A 20437-nucleotide genomic window follows, 5' to 3' on the forward strand; every position below is an offset into this window, starting at 1 on the left:
TAAGAGTTCTGGAAATGTATAACTCTTGAGGAACATTTTTCTTTAGTAGGTTGTAGATTTAAGGATTACAAGGATCTTGCATAATGGCAGAATGAAAAGATGCTTGATTTTGGAGTCAGATATTCTGGGTTCATGTTTAAGGTATGTCCTATGTGTGATCTTTGTCAGGTCCTTTTAATCTTCCTGGACTTCAGTTTACCAATCTGTGAAATGAGAGACTACAGATGGCCTTTGAAAGCTTTGACAGCTTTAGAGCTATGATTTGATCCCAGGGAGCATCTTTTTAGAACTTGTAAGGATCTTAAGAGATCATCTGGTCCAAAACCTTTATTTTCCAGATGAGGAAACTGAGGCCTGGGGAAGTGAAGTACCTCTAGGCTACTCATGTAGTATGTGTCAAAGGCAGAATTGTGACATCATCCCATTCTAAATACAGGAAATGCTCAATTTTATCACTAGTGAAGTAGATGCGGGACTTAACTCATCAACAATAATAGCATTTATATAACACTTCAAGATTCATGAAGAGTTTTATGAATTTTATTTCCTTTGAGCCTCACAACACCCACGGGAGGTAGGTGCTATTATTATCCCCATTTTACAAATGAGGAAATTGAGTCAGATAAAGCTTCAATAATTTAACTAAGATCACACAGCTAAAATATTTTAAAATTAGTTTTGGACTCAGTTCTTCCTGAATCTAGACTCAGAGTTCTATGTACTGTACCTCATCTCCCTGTCACTGATTATTGTCATGTGACAATGGCTTCTTTTTTTTTTTTTTTGCTTTAATACAGGCCTAATCAGATGAAGATGTATATTTGTATATCAAACATCCATAAATATATGCCTGGATGGATGGAGATTTCTAGGTGTATTTGTGTGTATACAAATACAGACACAATAGGCAAACACATAGCTGCATATTTATCTGCTCTATGTATACGTATATATTACACACATACCTATACACAATGTATGTCACACTCATATTCATATGGACACAATATGCCCACATATACCATATATACATCTATAAACACACATACACACATCTACATATATACACATATGTATGTGTATGTTTACCATTGCATCTCTTCCTCTAGAATATAAGTGCTTTACTAGGAAGGGACTTAGTTTTTCCTTTTATCTTTTTACCCACAGTTCTTTGCATGTAGGAGGTACTTAATAAATGTTTTCTGAAAGAATTGTACAAGTCTATATACATATATTGGATTTAATATATATTTCTACCATGTTGAATATATATTGGACTATTTGCCATCTAGGAGAGGGCGTGGGAGAAGGGAGGGAAAATTGGAACACAGGGTTTTGCAAGGGCTAATGCTAAAGAATTGTCCACACATATGTTTTAAAAAATAAAAAGCTCTAATAAAAAATAAATGCGTTTTGAATTGGTCCTGTCACTTGCAGCTGTGTGATCTTAGTTATGTCATTGAGATAAAACGGTAGAGTGTTACCTGGAGTTAGGATCACCTGAGTTCAGTCCTATCTCAGTTACTCATAAACTTGCCATCCTGGACAAATCATTAAGCCCCACAGTGCTTAGTTTCTTCCTCTGTAAAATTATTGGTGTTGTTCATCCTTAGTTTTCCAAGAGGTTCAATGATGTCAGGAGGGTGATGTTTTAACTTGCAAGTTAATTGGATTTAAGTGAGACAGAGCTGTGCAAAGTCATCAGTCTCATTCGCTCTTTCAGAGTCATCAGAATTCAGTGGAAAAACATAGGTCAGGATGATTGGAGATGGTTCAGCATCTGTAAAATGGGCATAATTATTAGCCCTTACCTCCCAGGATTGTTGCAAGCATCAGATGAGGCAGCATGTGAAATGCCTCGTAACCCTTAAAGGCTATGGTCTCCAGATTTCAGCTGCTTTATGTGCAAAGACCAAGATGCTAAGGGAGGCGGTATCTGATGTCTTTTCCAGCATCTGTCATCTTATGGATTAGCTTGATTAAGTACTGTGGAGTATCAAAGAGAGCCTTCACCTTGAAGAACTTACATTCTAGTTAGAAATCCCAGACTCACACAAAGAAAACAACCAGCAAACAATCAAAGATGTTCATCCCCCCAACTAGTGAATCAAGGAGTTAACCCCAAGGAAGGTCAAACAAGGGACAAGTGGATTGGACTTTGGTCTGTGCCCACTATGATCCCATGATTCCCTCTCCATCTTTCCCAGTATTTTCTTTGCCTTGAAAACATGAATTTGGGAGCCTTCGCCGGCTTCGTCTTCGGGATGTAGTTCAAACTTCAATTAGGCTAGCAGCCATCGAGAGCTGACAGACCCACTCCTTTTACGTATTTGTACAGACAGGAAAGCAAGTCTGTATTTGGGTTGTGTTTTTTGCAGGGTTTGAAGTTGTGTTCAAAGATATTGAAAAAATTGAATGACTGAGGACACAGCCTAGAATTCTGCCCTTCAGTTTATGTGCAGAATCAAAAACATGCAAAGTTGGGGAGTATCTGAGCTTCATCTGATCAGGCATACATTAAAGTCGAAAAAGAAAGCGCAGAAATAGGAACCTTGTCAGTTTGAATGTTAGTTAAATAAGTACATAAGATAAACAGTTCAGGGAGGGTTATGTAGTTGAATTTTCAATTGGAGTATGTTTAGAACTGATGCAACAGCATGTTCCAGGAGCTGCAGCCTATCTGGTTTGTTCACAGGAGCGCCTGGGATGGGGGTGAGGCCGGGGGCTTGTGTGATGGTTTCCCCCATTGCTTCTGGCATTCTGGCCAAATTTACCAATGTTCGTCTTACCCATGTTCATTCTGCTGAAGTGAACTTGGAAAGTCACCCACCTCTGTGTCCTGAAAGACACAGAGCTCATCATAGGATGTCCATTGGTCTGGTGCTGAAAAGCTCTACTCACAGTAACCAAAATGCAGTTACAACAGAAAGTATTCAATTATGCTGAAGTTACCTGGACACAGGAGAATCTTTTATTTGAGTTCAGGAACTGGCAGGACCCAACAAAATCAAAGGATGTCAGAGTTGGATTTCAATAAAATTCAATGCAGCATAGTAACTACCTACTGTATATTCAGCTCTAGGTTAAATGTTGGAAATACGAAGACAATAAAGAAAAGTCTCTGCCCTTAAAGGGATTTCATTCTACTTGGAGGAAGCAATATGTATACTGACACAAGGAGGTACATTCAAGCAAACCACATCCTCACTCTTTGCTTCTTCATTGGCTGTTTTCCAATCCTTCTCACCTCTACCTACTGTCTTCCCTGGCTTTCTGTATTACAACAGCCCCCAATTCTACCTTTCCTGGAAGCCTTTAACATTTCTCTTAGTGCCTTAGCTTTGTGATTACCTCCCATTTGCCAGTCAATGTGCATTTATTAAGTGCCTTCTGTGTGTGCCAGGAATTGCTAAGTGCTGACACAGAGAAAGGCAAAAGGCAGACTCTGGCCTTGAGAAATTCACAATTGAATGGGAAGATAACACACAATCATATAGAAAAAAAGATCTTTATGGGAAAAGTAAGGGGTAGGAGGAAAGGAACAGAGGCAGGATGCTAGATAAATTAAATGGTACTGGAAAAGGTTTCCATAAAAGGTGGAGAAAAGAAAAGCCAGAGAACTTGGACACTTTGGGGAAAAAATTGCACTTATAAGTTTAATCTACTTTATGAGATGGAGACAGATGAAGAGGGAAATCCCAGACTCACACAAATGAAATAATCAGCAAACAAAAGAAGATCCAGAAGATAGCCAGAAAACAGGCTCTATGTATTTCTTGTATGCATGGGCATAGTTGTTTGCATGATTTCCTATTAGGAGGTGAGCTCCTTGAGGAAGGGATCAGTATTTTTACTTTTTTCTGTATTCACAATACTAAACTCTGTGCTGTAGTGAGTGCTTAATAAATGTCTGTTGATCCAGTTTCCTGACTAAAAGTGACCTTCAAGATCAGGTTATCCCTCTCATTTTACAGTGAAGAAAATGACACACAAAGAAAAACATTGACCTGTGAAAAATCACACGCTTTCATTCTCCCTTAATTTGCAGGTCTAAAACCCAAAGCCAAGGTTCTCTTTGCCCCCTCTACTCACTATCAAATTTATTCTTCTGGTACCGAACCACAATCACTTCTGCTTTGAAGCTCTAACAATCGGTGTGCATCTCTCAATATGTTCATGTTGTTGCTGCCGTTCCCTGCTTCCTTGATCATTCTCCTCAGTTCCTCAACTTTAGTCTTCCTTTTCTCTGCCCCCTCATCTCCTGCTAACTTCCTTTAGAACTTCATTGTTTACGCCAATAGTCCTTCTACCACTGACCTTAGGGGCTCCTAGATTTAGAGCTTGAATGGGACCTCAGAGGCAGTAGTGTGGTGGTAAATGTTTAACAAATGACTCTCCGGAAAAAAAATAACTGTTTGCACTTTTAAGTTTAATCTACATCATTAGCATTTTTTCCATCACTTCCCTAAGCCCAGACAATCAATAAAACAATAAATCAAGTCCTGATTTGTAGAGGACCTATTTCAGAGGTGGAAATCCTCATACTCCGATTTAGTCATTGGCTCTCTTGAGATGGCAGAGGTAACTGTAGCACACTTGTACTTCTTCAGGGTCATCTAGTCAAATCTGTTTATTTTACGGATCAGGAAACTGATATCCTAAGGGAGTAAATAATTTATTTAACAATATAGATTTAGAACTAGAAAGGACTTACTAGGTCATCCCATTCAATGTCCCCATTTTGCAATGGAGAAAAATAAAGTAGACGGAGGTGAATTGACTTGCCTAGGATTACAGAGCTAGAAAGCATCTAGAGTGGAATTAGAATTCAAGTTTTCCTAAATTCTTGCCTAATACTCTATGCAAATTCCCCTCCTACTTCTCCCCCACACTGTAGGGCAGTTTCTCATTTGCTTCAAACCTCCATGTTTATCTTATTGTTGTTGCAGGGTTTTTGTTTTATTTTTTTGGCAATTGGGGTTGAGTGATTTGCCCAGGCTCACACAACTTACAACTGTTAAATGTCTCAGGCTGGATCTGTACTCATGTCCTCTTGACTCCAGGATCAGTGTTCTATCTGTGGTACCATGTCTCTGTCCCAACATGTTTGTTTTATTAAGAACATGTCACAGCCTGCACCCATCTCAGTACTTACCTTTTACTCTCCCCCCTTTAACATCAAAATGTACCTTTTTTTTTTGAAAATCCACTATCATTCTTCCCCCAACTAAACTATTTCAAGACCTCCAGTCTCAGGAGGCATTCTAATCGCCCTAGGCCATGCCTTTCTTCTAGCTTCAATTGCCTCCTCTGTCCCCTCATCTTAGTCTAGGCTCACCATTGACTGGATTGCCACCAAACTGAAGTCCTTTATTCCTTTGCCCTCTTCCAGCTATTCCTGCCATGTCATTCTTTACCTGTGGTTAACCCCCACCAACTGCTATGTCTGCTCCTGCCCATTGAGCTGTTGAGGGTTGCTGTGAAAAGCCTCAAAATTCCATTCTCTGCCCATTATATTCAGTTTTAAACTCCCTAACCTCAGTTGGGCCCTTAGTGCTGTTCAGCAATCCTTTTATTCTACCCTTATTGATTCTCTGTCTTGTTTCCCATAACAACTGTTTCAGACCTGCTCCTCTCTCCTCAAGCTCTCAATTTCTTCAGGGCCCTCTGTGCTCAAAGCACATGACCTCAATGGCTACTCCTTTAAATTCATACCCCCACGCCAGCAATGTCTCATCATTTTCACCTGTTCTTTATTCTTACCTATAGTCTCACAGGAAGGAGGTCATAGGTCCACAGATTTAGAGTTGGAAGGTACCTTGGAAATCATCTAGTCTTTCTCTCCCTCTCTATTTACAAATAAGGAAACTGATACTTATACATTCGAGTCATTTGAACTCAGTTATTCTGCCTCCAAATTGAGTTCTCTTTCCACTTCACCATAAGGTAATGGAAGCATGGCAAAGCCGATATCATTTTGGATTTTAAAAGACCTCTGATCAACTCCAGATGCTATCACTTATTAGTTGTTCAGCTACGGGCAAATCCTGAAATTGTTTGCTCATTTGTAAACCGATGGCAAGACTTGTCTTGGTTTTGTATTTCTATGCCCAGCACTCAGCCCTTATAGAGGATGGCTCATGGTAAATAAATTCTACTCATTCATTGAAACACATAGCAAAATATCAAATGTTTCTGAAATGCTGAACATTTTTATTACAAATTGAAATAGTAATCTACCACTACACCTGTCTCAGAGAGCAAAGTATTAGAAAAAGATGGTCAGGAATTGATATGTTATCACTACTAAATGGTGTCCACAGTCCCTTGGGGGGGAGAAAATGAGGTTTGCCTTGGTACAGATTCAGAGAATCTTAAAGGTTTTTAATTTAACTCCTTTTATCTTGCAGTTAAGAAAACTGAGGTCTAGAAATTCCCAAGGTTATAAGATTAGCTGTAGTAAATTTAACTCTCTAAATCTTTGAAGTAATTATTCCAGGGTAAAAGTTGCCCAATACTGAATGGATAAATGGAATTGGAAGTGCTTGCCTTTGGCTGCTAACACTAGCAAAGGGAAATACAGCCAGTGGGAGCTTGATAATGGCACTAGAAAAAAAGAATGCTGTAAGCTCCTCAGGGTACCCCAAACTCTGAAGGGAGATGCAGTTCTCCTGACCTTGAGGGAGGGAGTCAGAGTGTCAATATTTTAATGGGATCATTGTGACAAAGTCAGGTCTAAAATACAGAGATAGACCAGTGATTTTTTTTTATATAGCTTTCTAGGATTTGTGAACTGTTTTACAGAATCAGAATTATCCTTTGAGGTAAAAGGTAGTGTATTTTTAGCTACAGCTTACAGTTGAGGAAACAGAGGCAGAGAAAGGTTAAGGGACTTTCTCGAGTTCACACAAACACACAACCAGTGTGTAAGATTCCAATTTAAATCTTCCTTACTCCAAGTGCAATGTTCTTTCTACTATATATTACTTCTCTAAAGCTTCATTAAGGAGGAGGTGTGAACTTCTGGGCATTGAAGTTTGGCAGGCTTTGTTTAGGGTATAAGCATAAGCAAAAGGTGTAGAGAAAGACATGAAGATGACTTATTTGTGGAGTAATCATGCACTTAGATTAGACTTGATGGTTCCTCCTCCAGGGAAAAAAAGGGAGTCATCTAGATAGAAAGAAAGTAGAATGATTAATGAGGTCATAAAGAGGTAGGGACTTGCCATGGAAGAAATTCTGTCAACCCTAATATTTTCCTTTCTATAGCCTGGAGCTAACACTGGTACATTAGGAAAAATGATAACTTTGAAGTCAAAGGTTTGGGGTTTTGAATTTTAGCTGTGCCATTCACTACCTAACTCTGTGACTTTGGTCAAGATGCTTATCTCACTTTCCTCATCTGTAAAATGAGCTAGATCATCTCTAGCAGCCATTCTAGCGATAAAGCTATGAATTTTATGATTTTACTTGTTACTGGCTTATACATAGCTGTCTAGGATCTGCTTACACTAACATGGTAGTAATTGTAAGAAATTCTAGTTCTCTTTTCCTCTGGAATAGATATTCCTTTGGTTGTAAAAACATTCATGATTCAGCTACTTGTTCAGTTCAACTACTTTCTCTTTGCCTCATTCACTTGAGAGGAGTCTTGGTGATTTCTTTGCTAATAGTAGCTGGAAAAGGAAGGGGCGTCTACAACCTTGGACATTTTCAAAAGTTGGGTGAGCAAGTCACAGAATTCAAGAATCAGCATCCAGGTTAGGCTTTTTAGTCAGCACACCATTGATGCTCTGGGGAGCAAAGAGTGGTCTTAGAGAAAATCCTTTGAGACTCCAGATCAGCAGAAGAATTTATCCAGGAATAGTTCCATGTCTGGCCACGAACTTGATGGGACCAATAATATTTGAAAATGAGCTAAGTTTTTGGCATACTCCACTGGAGAATATGGAGAATAGGGGAGAGTATACTACAATATATTGAGGGAAATGTTTGTATATTTGTTCTTGCTATATCCTTTTTTGGGAAAATTAAATTTTTTTTCCAGTGATATGTTTTAAAAAGATTAACATTGATTTAAAAAAATTAATTAGTTCCAATTTACTTAATCTTTGAAGTGAATATTCTCATGAAGAAGTTACCTGATATTAAGAAAATACATGGAATTAGAAGTGCTTGTCTTTGGCCCCTAATACTAGTGGATAGGAAACATAGCCAGTGAGAGATTGATCATGGCTCTAGAGGAAAGATTGGTTACAGTATCCAAATCCAAAGGAAAGTGTAGTCCCCTTGCCTTGAGGGAGTGAGTCAGAAAGTACATGTTATCCTGGGCACCCTTGAGGCCATCTTACTCAGCACCCTAACTTTACAGAAGAAGATGGCGCTCAAAGCAGTTAAATGTATTGCTCCAAGTCACACTGTTACTAAATGAGAGATATATCATTTGAACCTGCTTAAGTCCACATATGTTGAAAGACAAATTCAAATCCAAATATTCATTCTTATTGTGTTTTTATTCTTTCTACTGTAATACTGCCTAATTTTGTAAAAGTGAAGTGATAGTATTGTGATGATGATGATGATTTAGGGATATCCTGGTGAGAAAAATCACAGTACAAATCAAACAGTCGCTGTAGCTTAGTCCCAGAGAATTTCCAAGGGACATAGTCAGAATATATGAGAGAGAAGGAACTTGAACCATATCTCTAGCAGTTCTGCTCATGTTATTGTTGTCATTATCATTGTTCTTGAACTGATTTGGCTGCCAGCCTACCTAATTGACCCTGCCTTGAGAAATTCACCTAAAACTTCTTTGTAAGAGGTAAAAGTCCCCTTCCTATTCATCCTTGGTACCTGCCAAGCATCAGATAGTGAAAAGTCCTTCTTGGTCTTGAGAATATCCCTATGTTCTCAATCTTGGTGATCTCACAGAAAGAGAGAAAGACACACACACACACACACACACACACACACACACACACATATACACACAGAAGACAGAGAGATATACAAAGAGACAGAGATGAAAGACAGAGCAAGAGAAACAGAGAGAAAGAGAGAGATACACAGAGAGACACAGAAAGAGAGAGATAGAGACAGAGAGAGAATGACAGACAGAGACAGAGTCAGAGATAGAAAGAGAAAGAATCATTAAATCTAATACTTCAAGAGAGGTTAAGAGCTTACTTGATTAAAAAGAGGATTTTTAAATTTTCCTTCCCCCCAAAAAGTCATATGTCACCAGACCCACAACAATGCCCTTGTGAGATTATCTCCAGACTCTCTCCCAGTCATAGAGAAACCACTATTTTTGCCACAGCTTTTGCTTAAAGCCTTAGGGCCATAGCCTAATGCTATTACCTGTAGTTCCCAACCCAGACCAGAGGTGCTGTCAACAGGTGCTAGAACTCATTCTGGCAGATGCTGATCAGGTTTGATATGAGCTTCTAGCCGAGAGCTACCTTGTCTTAGCCATAAGCTGCTCAGAAGTATCTTGGATATTGGGTCTTTTTTTTTTCAAGCCTCATTATAATTCTGATAAAAGAGGAACATTGAGTTTGCAAATATCAGCGCATGCCAAGATGGATTGTCAAATAAGTGACATTTTGGATCATTCTGATGCACACTTCAGAGTTTAGATGTTAGAATGCAGGAGCACACCAGGCTGTGAAATTGCCATCTTCTCTAAATCTTACGGCTCCAGTAGAGGAAAGGCATCTAAGGACAAAGTCATCCCCCCAAAAGTACTAACATCCAAACTCACAATTAGGACTTGAAAGTATCAAATCAAAGGGGAAAAATCTTCAGAGAAAAAATTGCTTTGCCTGAAAGGATTGTTGGTGATTTTTGAGAGGTTATAGAGAATCCATCAGAGCAATTTCCACAGTGCCGGAGAAAGGCAAATGTTCCAAAAGGGAAAGAAACAAATGTTGTCAACTGTGGGCTAGAAAATTTGATTTTTCATTCCTGACACAATTCTAAAAGTCATTATTTTTTCTTCCTTTTCAAAAGGATATTTTGATTTTATTTTTCTCAATTAAATTACAATGACAATTGCAATTTCTCGATTGCATCTAAAAACAATTTCTAAAAATTTTTTAAAATAATTTTTGAGTTTTTATAATTTCTCAATTCCTTTCTTCTCTATTTCCACCGTTCACAAGAAAGCATTTTGCTATAGATTATGCTATTTACAATCAAGGAAAGATATTTCCATATTAGTCCTATTGCAAAAAAAGATCACCCCCCCCAAAGCCTCCAAAACATATACACAAGAAAAATGTTAAAAAATAATTCAATCAGCATTCACACTCTATTTGTTCTTTGGAGTTGGATAGCATTCTTCGCCATATATCCTTCAGAATTGTCATATCATATTACTGAGAACAGTTAAATCATTCAGTTGATCATTTTACAATGTTGTTACTTTCTAGAAGACATTTTTAAGGGAATGGTTAGGAAACATCAAGGAAAGGTAGTGGTGATAGTAGCATAGCTTCCATAAGAATAGAATATGTAAGAATAACAATATTTTCCCCCCTTTTAAAAATTGAGTCAGTAGACTAATAAATCAGGGGAAATTTGTGTTTCCTGCAAAAGAAAATACTGAAAATATATATCAGATAAAAGCTTTATTTAATCCAAAATTACAAGTGATTATTGGAAGTCTTCAATTAGAGGTTGGTAAATGTAGCTTCTGTCTGCATGGTGCTTCAAGGATAGTATAGTGGGGATTACTTTTATGTAAGGGTTAAATGAAATAGACATTAAGGTAGGTCCCTTAATACATTTGCATTCTATGATCTGTAATTGCTGATGCTGCAGGGTGAAAGTAATCTTGCAGACAATTTAGAAAGCTATAGTCTATATCAAGGCTTCTTAAACTATTGGTCACAACACATTATGGAGTCATGCAGCTGAATATGGGAATCACAAAATTATGATTTATTGTCACTTAATGTTTGATTTATATACCTATTTGTTATGCCTAAGTACTTGGGGGATCATGTAAAAATTTCTCAGGCAAAAAGAGGTTACAAGTGGAAAAAAGTTTAGAAGTCCTGATCTGCATGAGAGGATAGTTGGATGATTTTGAAACTCTGTCAAAGATTAAAGCCTAAAATTAGTTTTTATTGATTTAAAGTCAATTTGAGAAGGGAAATAAGTATTGATATACTACATACTAGTGCCAGGCACTGTACTAAACACATTTAAAATATTATTTCATTTGATAATCAAAAGCTGTGCAAGATACTTGCTATTTTACAGTTGAGGAAAGAGAGACAAATAAAAGTTAAAGTGACTAATCCAACTAGTAAGTATCTAAGGGAGGATTTGGCTTCCAATCTTCCTGACATTAAATCCATGGCTCTCTCCACTATAACATCTACTTGCCTCTCTTAAACATGCTAATTAGTTTATATTGACTAAACTTCTTAGAAAATAAGGATAACTAATGTTGATACGTATTTTTCTATCCATTTTCTCCTCTGTTGAGGGACGTTTACTGCTTATTTAAGTAGGTCTGTCAAGAGTTTTTGTTTCAAGATAAATATACACATTTGTATTCTTTATTCTACTTTGGTTGATGTGATTTGATTATACAACAATAACTATCATATAAGAAAACAGTAGTTTTCTCTGTGTTAAAATTAATTTCATTTTGTTTTTATATTTTGTGAAGCTTGCTGTGCTCACTATTGCCATTTTAAAAAACTATTCATGAAATACATGCATGCATATATATAAATATATTTCTACATATATCGATATCTGTTTCTATGTATGATGAATTTCATATAATTTACAAGGCTTTAGTCTTGCTTGTTTCTTATTTGTAAAGTACATTTGCCAATATATTTTTATGCTCACCTTTGCATTGAAGACCATGAGAAAAAATATAAACTGATGTAATCTGAAGAGTTTTTAAAATTAAATTATTCACAGAATTTCTCTACTTTCTCACATTCTGCAATAGATATCACTGCATTCCTGCAAATTCTTAACATGAACATTTCAATGTAGGAACACCAAGTATCCTACTACATGATGTTTTTGTTGTCTTTAAATGTTTCATAAAAATAACATTAGCTCATACAATTCCTTTATATGGTTTTCCAAGGAGAATCTATGAAGCATCCTTTATAACTGCAACTTCCTATTGTGCCCCTTTCTTTCTTTTTTTGATGGGGTAATTTATAACTAGAATAAAAAAATAAAATCCAGTTCTTCCTATAATATTTTCTAATGCATCACTAAGCAAGAACTTCACATTTAGAGTACCAACAGCTAAGTTACTGTTTAAAACTATTCTAAAAATGGTGATATTCTTGGAATTTTTGGTCCCCTGTCTAGCACTGCCACCACCACAAGAAGCAAAAGAGGACTGCATTGAACTGTGGGTAATTACATTTTTGTTTTGGTTTTTGGATTACCGTGACCAAAAAAGTCACCATTAGGTTTTGTTCCTTAGCATTTCTGAGGAGCTGACCTTATGCCTGATAAAGACCAGACTTTGACAAGTTAGTGTGAGAAATAATTCATTTGTACCCCTACTCTATTCCAATCAGATCAATTTGATGTGACTCCATAGGGTTACTTATTATAAGTTCTGTATATTAGAGCCCAGAGCTGTGAGCTGCAGATTGTAAGTTCACTTGCTCAGTCATAGGATGCTAACTAGAGGGCCTCCACTCTTGTAGTTCCTTGTCGTGATGACCAAGCCCAGTGTGGTGAAGGTGACTCAACTACATGGAAAATCCTCTAATTTATTTTTGTATCTCCAGTACATTCTCTCTTACCTAACATGAGCAGGTGATCGTCTTGTGACCAACTAGTCAGTGGAGTTATCCCTTGCTTCATCCACCTCATCACCCTGCTGATATATCATTTTTGCTTACATATCATATGTCAATCTATGGAATTATTCTGAATTTTTGAATGTCTAGAAATCTAGTCCTGTAAAATTATGATCATGGAAGGAGGGAGCATCTTACATCATGAGGAAGATCTGAAAACCACTTCATCAGAGCAGATCATAGACCCTTTAGTAAAGTACCATTGGTTCAGAGGTCTGCCTGAGATTCCTTTTTTGTAGGTGGGAAAATTTTAATCCTCACATTAGTCCCTTTTATTTCAAAGTATTGAGAAAATGGTATTTTGGGAAGGAGGCTTTACATCTGGGCAAGTGCATGGATGGGGGAGTAGGAACTCTTGATTCCTCAAATCCTCTTTTTCCAATTCTTGCTGCTGTTAGATTTGGAAAAAGAGGAGTGGAGGAACCAAAAATACAAGTCATTACCATGAAGAACAGATGTCTGGACTCCTGCATCAGTATTGTCTGATGAAGGCAGGCAGAGGAGCATGGATCAGAATCTGTCTTGCTAGAACATTAGTTCCACTGAGACTGGGACTCTTTTGACTTTTCCTGCCCCTTACTCTCTTAAGAGTATCTTGTCTGTTTTCCCAAAATTGCCCATTTAAAAATGTTTATCTTTATGCTTACTTTTATTTTCATCTAGTTATTTTTATAAATTCATTTAGTCATTTGTATTGTTAAACTATATATGTTATTGCACAAATGTAGCGGAGAAATACAACAGGAGATAGGGAGAGAAAATAGGGAAAGAAAAATAACAATGAAATGGGGGAGAGAAAGAGATATTACATCTCTGGTATATTTTGCCAGAACAGTTTTCCAGCAGGGGGCTCAAAACTATAGAAAGAGAATTATTGATTTTTTTTTCTTTATAGTTTCACAATGAAGAAGAACGTTTACTCGGAATTTTCTGGGGTAAGGGTTCTAATCTGAGATCTATGAACCTCAATAGATCTATGAATAGATTTTAGGTGATATGTAAACTTAGATGAGGGGAAAAAGATCTTAATTTCTACCAACCTCTAATTGCAATTTATTTTTTCCTTAGACTATTTTTTAAAATTTAAGAAGGAATGCATAGACTTTTTCAGGCTACCAAAGAAGTCCATACTTAAGAACTCCTTCTCTAAGCAATGACTAATTCTAAAATTTGACTAAGGGTAATGACATCAACTGGCTAGTTTTAACCATTAATGTTTCCCTTTCTGCTATCTGCTTTAACTGGATAACCTCCTGGTGGGCAAGTAAGTGCCTGGAGTCACATCTGAGAGGAGGAACCAAAAGAGTGGTGAGGAGAAGTAGTTCTGTTTTTCCAAAATTGGGTCAAGTAAAAGGCTAAAATAATCTTGTTTAGCACCATCATTATGAGATTCATATAACTTAAAATATGTTTTTTGTTTTGCTTATACTTGATTTCCCAGTACTTAATACACAGTGAGTACTTAACAAATGCCTGTTACTTATCTATCTATCAGTGGAGTGAAGTTAATTTATGAAGTACTAGAATTAGAATAATTAAGAGATGGTTTAAAAACCTGCTGCAGGCATTTCTTTTTTGAATAAAACTTTTTTTCCAGTTACATGTAAAGATAATTTCCAATATTTACTTTTCATAAGATTTTGAGTTTCATATTTTTACTCCTTTCTTTACCTCTTCCCCTCCCCAAGATGGCAAATAATCTGATATAGGTTATGTATGTGCAATCATGCAAACATTTCCATATTTGTCATTTTGTGAAAGAAGAAATAAAAAGGAAAAGCCACAAAAACCAAAAAAATTTTAAAAAGTAAAGATAGCATACTTTAAACTGCATTGAGATTCCATAGTTCTTTCTCTGATTATGAATAGCATTTTCTATCTTGAGTCTTTTGGGACTGTCTTGTAGCTTTGTATTGCTGAAAAGAGCTAGGTTGATCATAGTTGATAACCACATGATGCTGCTGTTATTGTGTATGTGTTCTCCTGGTTCTGCTCACTTCACTCAGCATCAATTCATGTAAATCTTTTGAGATTTTCTGAAATCCACCTGCTCATCATTTCTTATTGTACATTAGTATTCCACAACTTTTTCAATTATTCTCTAATTGATGGGAATTCTCTCAATTTCTAATTCTTTACAACCACAAAAAACTGCTATAAATATTTTTGTACATATAGGTTCTCTGCCTCTTTTTTATGATCTCTTTGGGATGCAGATCTAGTAGTGGTATTGCTATAGCAAAGGGTCTACATGGTTTTATAGCCCTCCAAATTGTTTTCCACAGTGTCTGGATCAGTTCACAATTCCACCAACAATATATCAGTGCTCCTATCTTCCCACATCTTCTCTAAAAATTATCATTTTCCTCTTCTGTAATATTAGACAATCTGACAGGTGTGAGGTGGTAATTCAGAGTTGTTTTAATTTGCATTTCTCTAAGTGATAGTGATTTAGAATATAATTAATTGCTATAGTTAATGCTCATAGTTAATTGCCATAATCTCTTCACCAATATTTTATTTAAAACTTTTGCATCAATATTCATTAGGGAAGTTGGCCTATAAATGGTTAGATCTTCTCTTCGTCGAAAAAATCCATTTCCATCAGAATACATCCTCATACAGTATTGTTGTTGAAGTATATAATGATCTCCTGGTTCTGCTCATTTCACTCAGCATCAGTTCATGTAAGTCTCTCCAAGCCTCTTTGTATTCATCCTGCTGGTCATTTCTTACAGAACAATAATATTCCATAACATTCATCTACCACAATTTACGCAACCATTCTCCAATTGATGGACATCCATTCATTTTCCAGTTTCTAGCCACTACAAACAGGGCTGCCACAAACATTTTGGCACATACAGGTCCCTTTCCCTAAAGATACAGTTCTTAAGAGATGTAAATATCATATTTCCACATAGGAAAGTAAACAGTTTAGCCTAATTAAATATCATATGTTTTTCTGCTTAACTTTTTATTCTTTTCTTGAATCTTCTATTTGAAGTTCAAATTTCTTATTCAGCTCTGGCCTTTTTATCAGGAAATTTTGAAAGTCTCTATTTCATTGAATATCTATTTTTCCCCTGAAAGATTATGCTCAATTTTTCTGGGTAGTTGATTATTGATTATAATCCAAACTCTTTTGCTTTTTAGGATTCTAATTCTATACTTTAATGTAGAAGCTACTGAGTCCTGTATAATCTTGAATGTGATTCCTTGATATTTTAATTGTTTCTTTCTGCCTGTTAGCAGTATTTTCTCCTTGACCTGAGACTTCAGAATTTGGCTACAAAATTCCTTGGAGTTTTCATTTTGGGATCTCTTTCAGGTGATGATTTGTGGATTTTTTTAAGTGGATTCTTTCAATGGATAATTACTTTCTGGTTCTAGGATATCAGGGCAGAGTTCCTTGATAATCTCTTTAAAGATGCTGTCCAGGATCTTTTTTAGATCTTGGTTTTCAAGTGCACAAATTTTAAATCATGTCTCCTGGATCTATTTTCCATGCAGTTGTTTTTTCCAATGAGGTATTTTACATTTTCTTCTCTTTTTCTCATTGTTTTGATTTTGTTTGACTGATTCTTGATGTCTCATATAGTCACTGGCTTCCACTTACCCAATTCTAATTTTTAATCTCTTTTTCTTTTTGGCCAATTTTACTTTTAAAGCATTGTTTCCTTCATTCAATTTTTGTTTTTCCTTTTCCAAATTGTTGACTTTTTCCATAATTCTCTTGCATAACTTTCATTTCTTTTCCCAGTTTTTCTTCTACTTCAACTACTTGATTTTTGAAATTTTTTGGAGCTCTTCTAAGAGGATATTTTGGGCTTGAGACCAATTCCTGTATCCTTTTGAGGCTTCACACGTAGGTATTTTGATATTCTTGTCCTCTTTTGAGTTTTGGTTTTGGTTTTCCCTGCCACTATAGCAGCTTTCTATAGTCAGGTTTCTTTCTGCTTGTTTGTTTACTCATTTTTTTAAGAAGCTGAGCTCTGATCTTGGGATACATGGGGCACTCCCCCAAGTTTCTTGCACTGGGGAGGAACCTGGTTACTGGTTATCTGTGCCAGGTGTCTGGGGCTGTTGGCTTACTACCATGCTAGATCCTGCCCATAGAGCGAATTAGACCACTTGCATATTTATGTACTGTATAATGAATTATTTAAATTTGTTTATATTCAGTTTTATAATCAACCAGTTGGTAGGTTCTGTCCTAGGAGTAGAGAAAAACTTAAAATCACTGCATTCAATGCAGTGAAATATATGTTAAAAATGTTGTATTATGAAAGCCCTAATAATACCTGAACTAAGAATTAGTAATATAGTGGGTGCATAATAAATGTTTGAATGATTGGTCAGAAATTTTGCTAACTTTGCTTAAAGGACATCACAGTTGAACTGAGAGACTTTGTGTCCTGGGGCTGGTCAAAAGTACTTTGACCTCCTTAGAGAAAATACACACATAACAAATAGAAGGTGGTTGCCATCACAATTCCCAAGAAGGGACTGTGATTGTAGGTATCTATGAGAAGACTCTATTTAGTATGGCACAGTAGGTAGAGTATTGACCTTGCTGTCAGAGAACCAAGATTCTAATTCCACCCTCCTCACCGGCTGTGTGACCCTGAGTAAGTAGATTAACTTCTGTGATATTCAGCTTCAGCTGCAAAGTGAGAAAAGTGATGTTACATAACTGTTAGGCTTACTTTCAAGATCAAAGAAGATGACATATATAAAAACTTCTTCAGGCCTTAAAGCATTATATATTGATATTATATATATATATATATGTACAAATATGTATATATATATATATATATATATATATATATATATATATTAGTTGTTAAGATTTTCCTGAAATTCAGTGAGAGTACTCTAATCTGATAATTTACTAATTAGAAGTTAATTAAAAACAAAACAAAGGCAGAAACTGTGGTATGCTCTGCTATTAAGAAATGTAAATCTTCAGATTAATAGGATCAACTAAGCTGGGAGAGTTAGGAATTTTCTCATCCTGTTTTTCTATTTTCTGTGACCATTTGCCCTGGGGAAATGGCATTGGGTTAAAAATGACATGTTCCAAGGGGTTTCCACAAATTGGTATTTCTTGTCTCTTTCTTTCTTTCTTTTTTCTTTCTTTCTTTCTTTCTTTCTTTCTTTCTTTCTTTCTTTCTTTCTTTCTTTTCTTTCTTTCTTTCTTTCTTTCTTTCTTTCTTTCTTTCTTTCTTTCTTTCTTTCTTCTCTACTCAGTGCTAATCTACTGATACTGCAATCAACATCATAATAGTGAGCTCAGTTCACATTACATTTGGCTCAATCAGGTATAACTTATTGTTATTTAAAGTATTTGAAAGGATATATTTTAAAATGCTTAAAGGCTGTTTGGTTGCTGTGGCAACCAAGCCAAGCTCCAGAAAATGACCCTTCCTGGATACAGATTTGCAGAAGAGGGAGAAGGTAATTAGTTTAGACTCCACTTTTCAAATTTGTTCATAAGCAACTGGTCCAATTGCAGAGCATGATGACTATGCATTTAAAGAAGCCTCAGAAATCATTGTCATTTTCAGCCGAACACATAAAGGGTTCCATTCTGTAGACCGCTTCTGCAGAATAAGAGCAGCATTACAATTTTTATAGCAGGTATCAATTCATTGGCAAATTATGATTAAGTTTTTACGATGTGCTAGGAACTGTGCTAAGTGCTAGAGATACAGAAAAAGGCAAAAGCATGGTTTCTATCCTTTAGTGGGCTCCTTTCTAATGGGAGAGGTAACATAAAACACCTGTATCCAGCAAATTAGGCATATAGAGAAAATACATATGTCATTGTATAGTTCTTTAAAGTCATAGATTTAGGGCTGGAAGTGCTCTGAAAGGCCAATTCATCTAATTTTGTCATTTTATGGATGAGTAGACTGAGGTCCAAAGAGGGAAATGATTTAGGTAGTTTACAGTGGTAAGTGCCAGGAGGTAATCTGGATTAGAAATTGGGTTTTCTGACTCTAAAACCTGTGACTTTTCCATTGAAACACAAAGTTGGGTCACTTCTTTCAAAGCTGTGTTCATTTGGCTCCCAACATCAAGAACAATTTAACACACATCAGTTGAAAAGTGTTTAGAGGAACTTGACCAGGCCTTGAGACCATGCCATACCAACGACACATGAAGGAACTGGGAATATTGAAGTTCAGAAGGGAAATGATAGCTGTCTCTAAGACTGTCATGTAGAAGGGAATGTGATTGCCATGGAAGAAGATTTGTTCTGTTTTGCCTCAGTGGGAAGAATTGGAACAATGCATGGGAGTTACAAAGAGGAAATTTTAGATTTGACACCCGGAAAAATTTCCTTTATAGCTAGAACTGTCTCAGAGTGGAATGGGTTGCCTTAAAAGGATGTAAATTACAATCCTTGGAGGCTTAGATAGTCATTATAAAGGTGATTTAGACTGATACACATTTTACAAGCAAGGAAACTGAGATCCAGAGTAGTTAAAATGACTTAAAATCCCACAGGTTGTTAAGTATTCAAGGTGGGGTTCAAATTAATCTTATTCCCTCCTCCCCATTTTCTTCCAACATGTGGCAGCTGTGGTGGCTGGTCACATATGCATTGAATGCATTAGATGGTAGCTGCTCACATATTAGTGAACATATTGAATTGGTGGCTGTTCAAGTATTCATTGAACCTATTAGATTGGCTCTCAACACCAGGAATACCTTTTTAGATGAACAGACAGTTTTTATGAGAATGGAACCCTTTGAATTTGACACATCTTGGGAGTTTGTAGTAAATTCTTTGATTCCTCAACTGGTGATGACTTAGAAGCAAGAGAAATTTCCTACAACATATTCCTAAGACTAGAAGATGATCAGAACAAGGATATCAAGCCATTTCCAAGCCAAAAAACCCAGGCCTAGCGTGAGATGTTCACAAAATACAAAGCAAAGGCAAAACTAAAAATACCATTATCACAATGTTTCATATTTTCATGCTTTAAGTATCAACCCTTCCCTAAAGAGTACAAAAGGAGTTATGTGTTATTTTATCACATAAGTCTTTGTCAATGCATGCTTATAAGTCTTTTGAGTTTTAAGCATTTCCTTTGTGTGGAAGAAATAAATAGCTATCCTATACCAATTTACCTTCTAGAAGGGACTGTTGATCCCATTAGGAGAGGCCCTAGCCATGAAACATACTTAAGTTCTAAGTGATTTTCCCTGGGACTCCAGAGTGGGTTGTAAAGAGTCAGAGACAACAAAAAAAGGAGCCGGTCTATCTTGTTAAAGGCTACTTTCCCTCCAGAATGGAATTTTGTCTTCATGAGCCTAGACCTTCACGAGATTGGTGCCTCTTAGTGGGAAAGATCCAGCAGTTTTCATTACACTGATTAAAAATAACAAGGTAGCTTAATAAATCTTTACTATTAATCTATAAGGTTGATTTAGTTAGATCTAGATGCTACAATTACTATTTATTTAAGACTGTTAAGACTTCTTCCTCATTTAAAAAAAGATTTATTTTTAAAAATTATTCTTGCAGTCTTTTATAGAGATTGGAAATTCAGTGAGTTCCT

General features: G+C 36.3%; 1 long non-coding RNA gene across 2 annotated transcripts in view; it reads left to right on the forward strand.

Moving 5' to 3' along the window:
• Window positions 1-532: 532 nt before the first annotated feature.
• The window catches only part of LOC116423539, a 73472-nt gene continuing 53567 nt past the window's right edge, over window positions 533-20437 (forward strand). For both annotated transcript variants that reach the window (XR_004234149.1, XR_004234148.1), the window contains exon 1: window positions 533-574. This is a non-coding gene — a long non-coding RNA (uncharacterized LOC116423539). The remainder of the gene's footprint in view (window positions 575-20437) is intronic.

Source organism: Sarcophilus harrisii, chromosome 4, assembly GCF_902635505.1.
Source record: "Sarcophilus harrisii chromosome 4, mSarHar1.11, whole genome shotgun sequence".
NCBI classification, from domain to species: domain Eukaryota; kingdom Metazoa; phylum Chordata; class Mammalia; order Dasyuromorphia; family Dasyuridae; genus Sarcophilus; species Sarcophilus harrisii.